Source organism: Pongo abelii, chromosome X, assembly GCF_028885655.2.
Source record: "Pongo abelii isolate AG06213 chromosome X, NHGRI_mPonAbe1-v2.0_pri, whole genome shotgun sequence".
Taxonomy (NCBI): domain Eukaryota; kingdom Metazoa; phylum Chordata; class Mammalia; order Primates; family Hominidae; genus Pongo; species Pongo abelii.
Genome location: NC_072008.2, coordinates 96672370 through 96687904, shown reverse-complemented (window position 1 = coordinate 96687904; position 15535 = coordinate 96672370).

Here is a 15535-nt window from a genome sequence, read left to right as displayed (position 1 = left end):
AGACTTTAAGAAAGTGTTAGGATTGTGGAAAACTAAAAGCTGTGTTTACAGCACAGCTGATCCTGAAGGAACCCACTCTGTTACTCTGGCCCAGCATATATCAGACAGTCTTCCAACCTTTAGCTTGAAAGCTGGGGTTGGTGACTTCCAAAGATGCAGGGCTGGCTCAGTGAAGGGGATTTATATATTTCCTGTAGGCGCTTCTTTGCAAAGGGCCCACATTTTCAAGTTTTTGGCATGAGCCATCCACTGCACAAATATCTGCCTCAAATCAAACAACCCAGAGCATTGTTTAAAAATTAAAGCATTATTTTATAAACGTGTTTAAGTTACTAGAGTTCTTTCTTGTTAGCTGTGCCTGTGTACTTTTAGGGCAATCATTCTGAGCAAAAGATTTCCATAGTATTAAATATTACTCACAGATTAGACAATGCTGAAAAGATTGGCCAGAGATATTCAGGACGTGGAAGGAGGGAGAGAGAGAACTAAGAAAAAGAAAATCAATGTCTATGAGGTATACGGATTTGTCAGGTAAATCACTGCTCTGTTTGATGAAGACCACGAAGATGAAACTATGTAAGTGATTTCGCTTCATTCATAGTAGTTTAGTAGTCATGTAATTTTATTATATTAGTAGTACAATGGGCCTGAAAAGATTTTCATGCTGATAGATTATAATACATATGACATATATATTACTACTGTGTGTATAACTGAGTTTTTGAAGTACTTTCCTTCTCATATAATACTGAATTGAATTTTATACAAATAGAAAGTTATAGAAACAAAATGCTATGCACTGTTTTAAATATGTAGCTTTAACTCATCTTTCAGAGATCGCATGAGCACAGTCTTCTGGAAATTTATCTTGTCAAAATATATTGGAACATGTCATAAATCAATCTAATATAACAGTATGTGTACTGAAATACCATGGCTTGTGACTAAGACCATGGAAGCTGTACGATAGATGCAGTCATCATAATGGCTTTTCAATTTAAAATATTGTGTTATATTCTTGCAGAAATATCATTTTATAAAATAAATAGCTATAAAATTGAAGATAATTATTAATAGGTATAAATTCTGGGAATTGTTGACATGTTTCACATTCTTATTGCTTCAACATTATGACCATATCAATACATAACAAAATCTATGATAATAGAAAATGAGTTAACAGACTGAATATTTATTATTCAACATTTAGTAATAATCAATTTCATAAACCTTTATTCCAAATCTGTATTAATAGTTGGAAACAGACCTCCCAACTGGAGTCTCCAGTCACATTTTACAGGTGCCTTTGGGCCAGCAACAGGTCTGTGCTTCCCTGGGACAAAGCTCCCAGACAGAGAGACAGGCTGCCATCTTTGCCATTTTATAGCCTTCACTGGTGAGCCCTAAGCATACTGCAGCAGCCCTACAAAAAAGTGTCCAGATGGTTAGATATACAGTCTACTCAAGAAGATGAGGCTAGTTTGTCTCCCACAGGTCCCACACACACCGATGGCTTATCACCAGACATGGAACACTTGGTGTGTGCCCACAGCACAAACCCTCCATCTTAGGCTGACAGCACTGAGCAATTGCTGGCCTGCATCTCTCTGGGGTGGAGCCCCCAGGAGTCAAACAAAAAACACTTGGCTACTACCACTACTAAGATCTCTTGCTCTGCTGCCTCTAAGCTGGGGAAGAAACATAAACACTGAGATCACCCAAATCTACAGTGGGCAGCCCAGGAGTGCCAAATTGTGAACCACAGCCAGCACTTAAGCGGGGAGAGGAACCCACAGTTTCAGAACACCAGGAGGAAACACAGCTGCAGCTGTGAGAAAACACAGGGTAGCCACACAAGAGTCTTTCAATTGACAAGTAAACCTAAGTGTCACCTGCTGGATTAAACTCTAAAACTTCAACACCAAAAATACCTCACTAACATACCCCACTCTGAAGCCAGAGACAAGAAGTCAGCTTCAAATAAAGATACTACACAAAGCTTTGGCCCAGTGAAAACATCCAGAAAAGTATATTGACTGTACTCAATCTACATTGCAGTTAAAGGAACACTCACATGCAGAGGTAAGAAAGAACCAATACAAGAACTCTGGTAACTCAAATGACCAGAGTGTCATATGTCCTCCAAATGACCACATCAGTTCTACAACAAGAGTTCTTAACAAGGCCAAACTAGCTGGAATGACAGAAATAGAATTTAGAATATGGCTAGACACAAAGATCAAGATTCAGGAGGATAACAAAACCCAATCCAAGGAAAGTAAGAATTACATTGAAGTGATACAGGAGTTGAATGACAAAATAGCCAGTATAAAAAAGTACCTAATGGGACTGACAGAGCTGACTTTTTGCAATGCAATCACAAGAATTAACATCAGAATAAACCAAGATGAGAAATGCATCTCAGAACTTGAAGACAGGTTTGCTGAAATAAGACAGAAAAAAAAAAAAGCATGAACAAAACCTCTGAGAAGTATGGAATTTTGTAAAGAGGCCAAATCTATGATTCATTGGCATCCCTGAAAGGGAGGGGGAGAAAGCAAACAACTTGGAAAATAGATTCCAGGATATCATCCATGAAAACTTTCCCAACCTTGCTAGAGAGGTCAACAGTCAGATTCAGGAAATACAGAAAACTCCTGCAAGATTGACACAAGAAGATCATCTCCAACACACATCATCATCAGATTTTCTAAGGTCAAAATGAAAGAATATTAAAGGCAACTAGAGACAAAAGGCAGGACACCTGCAAAGGATCCCCATCAGGCTAACAGCAAACCTCTCAGCTGAAACCCTACAAGTCAGGAGAGAATGGTAGCCTATAATCAACATTCTTAAAAAAAAAAAAATCTTCAACCAGAATTTCATATCCAGTCAAACTAAGCTTCGTAAGTGAAGGAGAGATAAGTTCCTTTTCAGATAAACAAACATTGAGGGAGTTCATTACCATCAGACCGGCCAGACAAGAGATCATGAAAGTAACACTAAATATAGAAAGAAAGAACCACTAACAGCTAATACAAAAACACACTTAAACACACAGATCAGTGTCACTGTAAAAGCAACCACACAAACAAGCCAACATAATGACCAACTAACAGTATAATGACAGGATCAAATTCACATATATTAATACTAACCTTGAATGTAAATAGGCTAAATGCTCCACTTAAAAGGCACAGAGTGGCAAGCTGGATAAAAAAGCAAGACCCAATGGTATGTGGTCTTCAAGAGACCCATATCACAAGTAATGACACTCATAGGCTCAAAATAAAGGGATCGAGAAAAATCTACCAAGCAAATGAAAAAAAAAAAAAAAAAAAAAACAGGAGTTGCAATTCTAATTTCAGACAAAACAGATTTCAAACCAAAAAAGATAAAAAAAAAAAAAAACAAAAACAAGAAGGAGGGCATTACATAATGGTAAAGGATTCAATTCAACAAGAAGACCTAACTATCCTAAATACATATACACCCAACACAGGAGCACCCAGATTCATTAAGCAAGTTCTTAGAGACCTACAAAGAGACAGACTCTCACACAATAATAGTGGAAGATTTGAACATTCCACTGACAGTATTAGACAGATCATCAAGGCTGAAAATTAACAAAGATATTCAGGACATAAACTAAGCATTTAACCAAACGGAACTGATAGGCCTTTACAGAAGCCTCCACCCCAAAACCATAGAATAAACAATCTTCTAATAGTCACATGACACATACTATAAAATTGACCACATAATTGGACACAAAATAATCTTCAACAAATGTAAAAGAACTGAAATCATACCAAACACACTCTCAGACTACAGTGAAGTAAAAATAGAAGTCAACACAATAAAAATCATTCAAAACCATACAATTACATGGAACTTAAACATGACCCTGAATGACTTTTAGGTAAATAATGAAATTAAGACAGAAATCCAAGAATTTTTTTTGAAAATAATGAGAACAAAGATACAACATACCAGAATCTCTGGGACATAGCTAGGACAGTGTTAAGAGAGAAATTTGTAACACTAAATGCCAACTTCAAAAAGCGAGAGCTCAAATGAACAATCTAACTTCACAACTGAAAGAATTAGATAAGCAAGAATAAATCAACCCCAAAGCTAGCAGAAGATGAGAAATACAAAAATCAGAGCTGAACTGAGGAAAATTGAGACATGAAAAATAATTCAAATGGTCAATAAATCTAGGAGTTGGTTTTTTGAAAAAATTAAGAAACTATGCCACTAGCTATACTAATTAAGAAGAAGAGAGAGAGAAGATCCAAATAAGCAGAATTAGAAGTGATGAAGGAAATGTTACTACTGACCCCACAGAAATAAAAGATATATCAGAAACTACTATGAACACCTCTATGCACACAAACTAGGAAACAGAAGAGATGGATAAATTCTTCAATAAAGCTGACAAAAAATAGCATTGCGCAAAAGACTCCCTATTCAGTAAATGGTGCTGGGATAACCGACTAGCCATATGAAGAAAGTTGAAGCTGGACTCCTTCCTTACACAATATATAAAATCAACTCCAGATGGATTAACAACTTAAATGTAAAACCCAGAATTATGGCCAGGCATGGTGGCTCATTCTTGTAATCCCAGCACTTTGAGAGGCTGAGGCAGGCAGATCACCTGAGGTCAGGAGTTCGAGACCAGCCTGGCCAACATGGCGAAACCCTATCTCTACTAAAAAAATACAAAAATTACCCAGCATGGTGGCATGCGCCTATAATCCCAGCTGAATGAGAGGCTGAGGCAGGAGAATCACTTGAACCGAGGAGGCGGAGGTTGCAGTGAGTCAATATCACATCACTGCACTCCAGCCTGGGTGACAGAGTGAGACTCCATCTCAAAAAAAAAAACAAAAAAACCCAAAATTATAAAAACCCTGGAAAATAACCTGGGCAATACCATCCTGGACATAGTAACAGGCAAAGATTTCATGACAAAAACACCAAAAGCAATTGCAACAAAAGCAAAAATTGACAAATGGGATCTAATTAAACTTAAACAGAAAAAGAAACTATCAACAGAGTAAACAGACAACCCACAGAAATAAAAGAAAATAGTCGCAAACTATGCATTTGAGAAAGGTCTAATATCCAGAATCTACAAGGAACATAAATTTACAAGAGGAAAACAATCCCATTAAAAAGTGTGCAAAGTTGGGAGGCCAAGGCAGGCAGATCTCAAGGTCAGAAGTTTGAGACCAGCTTGGCCAACATGGTGAAACCCTGTCTCTACTAAAAAAATACAAAAATTAGCCAGACATGGTGGCGTGCACCTGTAATCCCAGCTACTTGGGAGGCTAAGGAAGGACAATTGCTTGAACCTAGGAGGCAGAGGTTGCAGTAAGCCGACATCACACCACTGCACTCCAGCCTGGGTGATAGAGCAAGACTCCATCTCAAAAAAAAAAAAAAAAAAAAAAAAAATGTGGGCAAAGGACATAAACAGACACTTCTCAAAAGAAGACATACATGTGGCCAAAAAGCATGTGAAAAAAAAGCTCAATGCCACTGATCATTACAGAAATGCAATAAAAACCACAATGAGATACCACCTTATACCAGTCAGAATGGCTATTATTAAAAAGTAAAAAAATAAGCCGGGCACAGTGGCTCACACCTGTAATCCCAGCACTTTGGGAGGTTGAGGTGGGCAGATCACCTGAGGTCAGGAGTTTGAGGCCAGACTGGCCAACATGGTGAAAGCCCATCTCTAGTAAAAATACAAAAAAAAAAAAAAAAAAAAAATTAGCCAGGCATGGTGGTGCATGCCTGTAATCCCAGCTATTCAGGAGGCTGAGGCAGGAGAATCACTTGAAACCAGGAGGCGGAGGTTGCAATGAACCAAGACCATGCCATTGCGCTCCAGCTTGGGCTACTAGAGAGAAACTCAGACTCAAAAAAGAAAAAAAAAAAGTCAGAAAATAATAGATGCTGGCAAGGTTGCAGAAAAAAGGGAATACTTATACACTGTTAGTGGGAGTGTAAATGAGTTCAACATTTGTGGAAAGCAGTATGATGATTCCTCAAAGAGCTAAAAGAACTACCATTCAACCTAGAAGTTCCATTACCGAGTATATACCCAAAGGAATATAAAGCCTTCCACCATGAAGATGCATTCACACAAATGTTCATTGCAGTACTGCTTACAATAACAAAGACATGGATTCAACCTAAAAGCCCATCAATAACAGACTGGATAAAGAAAATGTGGCACATATACACCATGAAATAATATAGCCACAAAAAAAGGAATGAGATTGTGTCTTTTGCAGGAACATGGATGGAGCTGGAGGCTATTATCCTTAGCATATTAATGCAGAAACAGAAAACCAATTACCACATATTCTCACTTATAAGTGGGAGCTAAATGATAAGAATTTATCAACCCAAAGAAGGAAACAACTGACACTGGGGTCTACTTGAGGTGAGAGGGTGGGAGGAGGGAGAGAAGCAGAAAAGATGACTATTGGGTACTGAGCTTAATATCTGGATGATGTAATAATGTGTGCAACAACCCCCCATGACACATGCTTATCTAGGTTATCAACATTCACATGTACCCCCAAACCTAAAATAAAAATTAAAAATAAAATTTTGAAACATAGATGTAAGTTCTATTTTAAGTGTTGATTTTGGATGCATAGCAAACTTAGGTCAGCATACACATAAAGGACTTCTAAATAGGGTAGTGTATAGTGTATTTAATTTGTATTTTATTTGTATACAGATTTATATTTATTGTCTAAAATAAAACTATCAATTGACTATTTGTTTATCCTCATTTTTTGTAATGTGGGTATTTCTAAAGGAATCAGAGATCTTTCAGAAATGTCTTCCATTGGATCTTTGTTTGATCTCAGACTACTGGTCTGAAAGACATAAGGATGAATATTTAACTCAAGGTAACATAAGATTCTGATTTGCTAACATAAATTTTAGTTTGACTTAGATTTCTTGGGATTACTAAAAGAAAGAGCCTGAAGCAGTTGGACGGATAGGCAAGGATTCCAAAGAGAGAACTCGAAATATATTATCTGGTTCCTCTCTAAGCAGAAATATTGGATAAATTTGGAGACAGAGTATATATTTGATGGACTTATTCGTAGAGACTCAAACACCTCATTAAACTGTTGCCTAAAGTCTCGAAGATCATGCAGATATAAAAAAAGGGGGAAAATAAATGCTTGGCAGCATTAGTGGGGAATGCTTAATAGCTAACATATATCCCCTTACATTGCATTATTAATATTATAACTGAGTAATATTCTACATACGTATATCTCTAAGTCTGGATACTTTTGAGAATAAAAAGACAGAGACCATTCCAGGCAAACCTAGACATACGGTCCTACTATATATTAGGCTCCGTATTTATGCCTTTCACTGATGCTAGGCTTACTAAATACATTTTGTATTTGTATCTTCACAGTAACTATTCAAAGTGGTTACTATTATTAACATTTGAATTTTTTAAAAAACACCTGAGGTTCAGGAGATTTTATAATTCACTTACGTTCTCACAGATAACATGTGCCAGAGCTGAGATTTTTTTTCACAATCCTCACAATCCCTCTTACTATCCACTATTTTTTATGCTGGTCTGCTTCACCCATTTTTTTGTACATGGCCTGAGTTCTAGAAACCATTTGAATTTATGACCTGTGCTCCAAGTTGTAATAAACATTTCAACAAAGATACTAGCTATTTACTTTATACAAACAAAACGGAAAACATAATCATTATTTTCCTACAAAAAAGATGTTTTAATGCAGTGATACATTGGAATATCTGAGTTTTAGAAAATTCCAATAGAATCATATTTATATTTTAGTCAGATATTAATATTCTTGGAATAGGACATTTGGATGAATAATTCTTTCACCTTGTTATTGCAACTTTTGATATGAGAAAAAATTTCTAGCTAATATGTGGTGAGAATGTCTTTTTAAATCTCTTCATTAATTTAATGGGAAATGATAGCATATTGAGTTATATAAATGTTGATTTTCCATGTAAACCTTATTTTGTCTGAAGCATAGAATAATGCAATCAAATAATTCTTTTAGCCAGGATTATGCTTAGTCAGAAAAGTCTAATTTTAACTCTGCTGGATAAGGAAGCAGAAAGTTGAATATCAATGAAAGCAAAATTCCTATGTTATTGAGGTAGATAAGGAAATGAGTTTTGATTCTTATTAAGTGGCATCAATTAATGCTGCAACTTTTGTGTTATTAACGTGCTACTTGAAATCCTATCAAAATGAATACTAATACGCCTTCTTGTACTTTTAAATATATAAATAATAATATAGTTCAATGTTACAATTAGTAACATCTTATTAATAGACATTAAATACAATATTATTATTATTGAAAGTTAATAGTATTAATGTTTCAGATACAAAACTCCTCACTAATCTTAGATTTCATGTAATTTTTAACATGAAGAAAGCACCAGCCAATCATGGGTACCAATCTGTTTTAAGGCTTGAGCCATCCTGAGAAACATTCTATCACAATTGAGATTCTTGGAATAAGGTCAAATTTATAGTTAGACCATATACTTCTGAAATTATGTATTTAGCTGAGAATACAGGATAAGATATATGATTAATTATGCAATGACTCAACTAACACTGAAGCACAGAGAGTTCTTAATAACTTGTTTTTCTTCTTTTCCTAGTTACTAGTGTCACTTGTCCTCATACATAAAAGAAATAAAAAGACAACTTGGCATACTGCTTCAGGCCCATAGTTTATTCTGATCGTCGTTTTGTTTCTGATAATGACCCTAAGGATTAAGAAATATAGAATAAATGAAATCAAGTTCTATACTGACTTATCTGACATTGAAAGTTGTTGTGTGAATGTAGTTAACATAAAACAGAAGGCTAGAGACACAGAGGGTGAATTTATGGATTGATTATCCAATTTACTTAATTAGGTGGCTTTGGGCAATTACATAGATTTTCTGAGCATCAGTTTCTTTCTATATAAATGGGAAGTAATTATATCACTCTTGTATTTTGTGGAGGGATTAAACATACAATGTACAAGAATAGGTCTTCAAACTTTAAGGTTTCATACAAATGACAGTTATGTCACTATCATCTTTTTTTCCTCAAGTATTTGAATGTGACATAAGAAAACTAAGGATGTTTGAATTTTCTTTGCATGCAGAAGAAGAAAAGAAAAAGGGGGAAGCTCTAATTTGTGTATGGGAGAGTGAGATTATAAGGCTCAAATTAGAGCAGTTTATCTGCCTGTCCCCGGCATTATTTTACTTCTCTTTTTGGAATTGGAACGTAGTATAGTTTGAAATTGTGTCCCCATCCAAATCTCATGCTGAATTGTAATCCCCAGTGTTGGAACATAAGCCTGGTAGGAGGTGATTGGATCATGGAGAAGGATTTCCCCCTTGCTGTTCTGGTAATAGTAAGTGAGTTCTCACAAATCTGGTTGTTTAGAAGTGTGTAGCACTTCCCCCTGTTCTCTCTTCCTCCTGCTCCAGTCATATAAAACCTGCTTGCTTCCCCATCCACCATGAGGCCTCCTCAGCCATGCTTCCTATACAGCCTGTAGAACTGTGAGCCAATTAAACCTCTTTTATTTATAAATTACTCAGTCTCAGGGGCAGTTCTTTATAGCAATGTGAGAATGGACTAATACAAAAAATTGGTACCTAGGAGTGGGGCATTGCTATAAAGATATCTGAAACTGTGGAAGTGACTTTGGAACTGGGTAATGGGAAGATGCTGAAACACACTTTGGAGGGCTAGGAAGAAGACAAGAAGATGAGGGAAAGTTTGGAACTTCCTAAAACCATAAATTGTTGTGACCAAAATGCTAATAGTGATATGGACAATGAAGTCCAGGCTGAGGTGGTTTCAGATGGAGATAAGGAACTTATAGGGAACTGGAGTAAGCTCACTCTTGCTATTCTTTAGCAAAGATATTGGTGGCATTGTGTCCCTGCTGTAAAGGTCTTTGGAACTTTGAACTTGAGAGAGATTATTTAGGTTATCTAGCAGAAAAAAATTCTAAGCAGCAAAGCATTTAAGGAGTGTCCTGGCTGATTCTGCTGAACTATGCTCACATTCATGAGCAAAAAACAAAACAAAACAAAACATAAAACTGGAACTTATATTTAAGTGGAAGCAGAACATGGAGCAAAAAAAAAATACATAAAACTGGAATTATATTTAAACAGAAGCAGAACATAAAAGTTTGTAAAATCTGCAGCCTGGCCATGTGGTAGGAAAAAAAAAACACACATTCAGGGGAGGAATTCAATCATGCTGCATAAATTTGCATAAGTAAAAAGGAGCTGAATATTAATAGTCAAGAAAATAAGAAAAATGCCTTGAAGGTATTTTAGAGACCTTTGCAGCAGCCTCTCCCATCACAGATCCAGAGGCGTTGGAGGGAAGAATGGTTTCATGGGCCAGGCCCAAGGCTGCCCTGTGCAACCTTGAGACACTGTGTCACAGGATCCTTGGGGTGTCTCTTTGCCAGCTGGAAACCTCTGTGGCTAGTGGCACCTTCTGTCTGAGTATTGCTTGTATCCACTGGGTTTGTTCCGCCCACTCAGCCTGGAAGGCTGTGCTTGGCTTGCACTCCCAACCTGGATCCCACATCTGCCAAGGGCAAGGCAGGTGTGGAGCAGTGAGGTGTGTGTTGGCAAGTGAGTGCGGGATCCAGCCACTGTGTGCAGCCAGGCATCCTGGCTGCTGTGGTGGGACAGGCAGCTCCAGGCACAGGCACAGATGCCAGCTCCATGCAAGTTTGCAGCTGGACCAGATGTACTGCATGTGGCTTTTACTGTGGGTACCAGTGTCTGGACGAGGAAAACATAGTGGTGCCTGGAAGCTTGGAGACATCAAGAACCACAGAACCCCAAAGAGGATGTCACAGCCTTGGCTCAGGGAGCCCCTAGGTCTGGGCTCCCTGAAGGTCAATATCTCTTCTCTCCTTCTCACTGCCCACAATGTGGCAAGCAGGGGGGCATGTTTCAGCCCTGTTTGTGTTACTGCTCTTTTGGTCATGCCATTCAGCAGGTCCTGAGTTTTTGTCCCATGTCTGGGAAGGATGAGGTATGTGGACAACTAGAGGGTGAGAAAGGCAGAGCAGAGCTTCATTGAGCAGCAGAACAGTTCTCAGGAGACCCAAAGTGGGTAGCTCCTTTCTGCAGGCAGGTCATTCCAATGAGTGTCCAGCTCTCAGCAGAGAGGAAACCTGCAGTGGTTAGCTCCTTTCTGCAGGCAGGTCATCCCAATATCTGCTGCCCTCATCAAAGAGGAGACCGAGTTTGGGTATCTACTATCTGCAGGCAGGTTGTCCTGTCATCTGCCCAACTCTGGCTGAGTCCAGGGTATTTATGGGTTTCAGAGGAGAGAAAGTGTGTGCTGATTGGTCCATGGGTAGCCATGGGCAGGCCTGGAAAAAGCACCATAGGTTCTCAATCCAGTCTGCCAAAGTGGCAGCCAAGCCCCCAGGCTTCAGACATTCACTGGTTTGAAGGTAGGGTTTCACCAGGGACCCACCCCTTTCCACCTATGAGCCTGTCCTGCCTTCTCCACCATCAACCCGCCATCCGTGGTGCCCAAGCAGTTCATGCCAAGGGGTGCCTGCATGCCCATGCTGAATCACCCTTAGCCACCCCTTGGTATGCCTCCCATGCTTATCAACACCCAGAATCTGAAGGGGGCTGAGGCAGCAGGGGGCTGCTGTGTCAGTTCTGCCCCAAGCATGCACACACCCAGCCAGGTTGCAACAGTGCCAGGGCTCAGCCTCAACTTTGCTCCAAAATTGGAGTGGGTGCCAAAATCAGGGAGAGGCCAGTCAGCAAAAGTAGGCACTTCTAAGCCTGCAGGGGCAGGGGGCCTTCTCAGGCCCCCAAGAGCACAGGGATGTCCAGGTCTGCAGCCACAGCAGGGCAGCTGCAGATGTGCCCATGAGGGCAGGGCTCTCCTCCCCCACATCCCACCACTCCCCCAACTCAGAAGGGGGCAGGGCTCCTGCCTGTTCCTGACCCCAGCTGTCTCTGTGGAGCACATTGCCCTGCCTGCACCTCACCCACTGCAGCTGGCATCATGATGGCAGCTGCTCCAGATGTGTTGCCACTGCCATCACCTGCATCCTAGCTGCTTCTGCTCCAGCTGTACCTAAAAAGGCCCCAGGTACATCTCAGGCCACTGCTCCAGAGAGTGCAAGCTGTAAACCTTCGTGGATTCCACGTGATGTTAAGCCTGTGCATGCACACAGGGCAAGAGCTGCAGCTTGTGAACCTCTGCCTGGATTTCAGATGATGTATGGGAATGTGTGGATGTCCAAGCAAAAGGCTGCTGCAGGGTGTGGAGCCCTCATGTAGAAGCTCTGCTAGGGCAGGGCAGAGTGGAAATGTGGGGTTGGAGCCCTCACACAGAGTCCCCATGGGGCACTGCCTAGTGAAGTTGTGAGAAGAGGGTCACCATCCTCCAGACCCCAGAATGGTAGATCCACTGACAGCTTGCACCATGTGCCTGCAAAAGACACAGGCACACAAAACCAGTCCTTGAGGGCAGCCATGGTAGCTGAGCCCTGCAAAGCCACAGGGGCAGAGCTGCCCAAGGCCTTGGGAGCCCACCCCTTGTATCAGTGTGAACTGGATGTTAGACATGGAGTCAAAGGAGATTATTTAGGAGCTTTATGATTTAATGGCTGCCCTGCTGAGTTTCCTATTTGCATGGGGCCTGCAGCCTTTTTTTTTTTTTTTATAGGCTCATAGATGAAAGCGACTTGCCTTGTCTCATGTGAGACTTGGGGCTGTGGACTTTTGAGTTAATGCTAATATGAGTTAAAACTTGAAGGACTGTTGATAAGGGATTGTATTTTGCAATGTGAGAAGGACATAAAATTTGGGAGGGGCCAGGAGCAAAATGATGTAGTTTGAATTTGTGTCCCTGAACAAATCTCATGTCAAATCGTAACGCCCAATGTTGGAGGAGAGGTGTGGTGTGATGTTATTGCATCATGGGGGTGGATTTCCCCCTTGCTATTTGCATGATAGTGAACGAGTTCTCATGAAATCTGGTTGTTTAAAAGTCTGTAGCACCTCCCCCTCTACTCTCTTCCTCCTGCACTGGCCATGTAAGACATGCCTTCTGCCCTTCACCTTCTGCCATGATTTAAAGTTTCCGAGGCCTCCCCAGCCATGCTTCCTGTACAGGCTGTGGAACTATAAGCCGATTAAACCTCTTTTCTTTATAAATTACCCAATCTCTGGTAGTTCTCTATAGAAATGCGAGAACAGACTAATACAAAACACATAAGCTTTGATGAGTGGGCCTTTTAAGCCAATACCCACTAATGACTATTTTACTTCAGTTTGCTGAAAATTCACTACAACAAAAACAGAAAATTGTAACAGAATCTTTTACTATATCAAATGTCAGATTTCCTAATGAGATTATGAGGATAATGGCAGTTTTTGTTTGATACAATGAACTACGGATAACCTTTATATGGACAGTTGACAACCTACACAATATTTCTGAGAATAAAATTGCGGTAACTTGACAAATTAGAAATCTAAATCAAAGAAAACAATGAACTTGCTCATACTGTGAGCTAAGTGATAGTTCCAACAGAAGCAACTATATTGCTTTAAATTATACTACTCAAACTGTAGCTATTCTGAGTCACATCACTAACTTTAAATTTCTAAAACTTCTTGCTTAATATAAAAATTGTGCTGAGTGTTGTAGATTCTGTATGAAGACAAAATGAATCATAGAACCAGAATGATAGACAACTTTTTATAAAAATTATAAGGCAATAACTGGCCTTTCCACCTCATTTTGCTATTTTAGTTTGTTGATTTGTATTTGATTATGTTTTCTTAGCTTGTAATACACCAAGTGGTGGAACAATACTAAAAAGTGAATAATAACTCAAGGGTAGAGAAAACACATTTATGTTGCCTAATATTCAGACCACACATCTCTGTGATGGAAAGGGAGTATTTGGAGGCAGGAATGAACTAGTGCTCATGGGTGAGGGCAGCAGTGTCTTAATGTGCAAACCAGATCCATCCCACAGGGGCACATACTTCATGAAAATGTTTCTTTCAAACCCAGTATTCTGTCATTCAGGGAAGGTTTCCAGCCAAAACATTTGCTGGCTGTCAAGAGAAAATGAAAAGCATTCTGTCAGTTCACTGCCTTTGGCACCAAAGGAAAAAAAAAAAAAGCAGCTGTAAGTCTTTGTATAGTTCTTGTCCTATGGCTGCTAGAAGGGGTGACAATACTCAGTTCCCAGAGAGAGAAAGAGACAAAGGCTATGAAACTACATGATTGCTTGCTGCTTCCATGCCACTTTGTCAGATCTTACAGATATGAGCTGAAGCAGCAGCTGCTAAAATTGTTGCCCCATTCTCCAATTCTCTCCCAACCTGCTCCACTTTTTCTAGTAATTAAAAGCCTCAAAGGCATGTGACTCACTTCGTAACCACAGGAGGCTAGATCTAAACATGAGTAAAGTAAGCAGTGGCATGTGTGGTATAACCTGCAGGAGTATCAGAGTCCCTTATTTTACATTTTCTGAAATTTCAACATTAGACATTCTTTTTAAATTAATTAATTAAATGTCTCGATAGGGAAGGAAGCCCATTAAACATATTCAGACCACATTTTTCCATATCCTGACAAGAGCCTCCTCAGCAAATAAGAAAATGAGGAGCCTCCAGCAGGAGAAAAAGTGCTGATGAGAGAGAGTAGTAGAAAGGGTCAAGGCAGAAATGGCAATTGAATGAGAAAATGAGCATGCCTAAGACAAAAAATAACCCTATGTCTAGTTCTGTTGGAATCGTTTGCAAGTCAAAGGCACCTTTACTAACAGGTCAAAAGGAAAAATCCCAAGAGTCCTCTGGAATAGTAAAAATAATGACCTTAATAAAAAATTTGTACAACACTTTGAATTTTTTAAAACATATGCATTTATTGACAAGGCAATAAATATCAATAAGATTAGCATTTTATTTGCATTCACATATGCAATTGTGTATTACATCTTGCCTCAACTACTGGTAGTTAATGCTCCTGCTCTCCGTAGGCAAAAAACTAAGGAGTTGTGCGTGTGCGTGTGTGTGTGTGTGTGTGAATGTATGGGAGGAGATGAAGTGGTGATTAAGCACATTCTGTTAACTACAAGAGAGTTAGGTAAAGCATATGTTGTTCAATATTTAATCAACTTCATACTTTTGGAGAAATCTTTGCATATATATTTTGTCTACATTATTGTGATATTTTGCTAAGAGTTTCAGCATTTGTTTTTACTTTCAGGTAATTACTCAATAATTATGAAATCATTTGTAGTTTCTGCAAAGATCTAAATGTTACTAAGGACTTTTAAAATATTTTTGTCATAATCATAATTCACAATTCACTAATGATGATTTATTATTATAGAAGCATACATATCAATAGTCTGTGAATGATGACGGTTCTGTTTTTTCT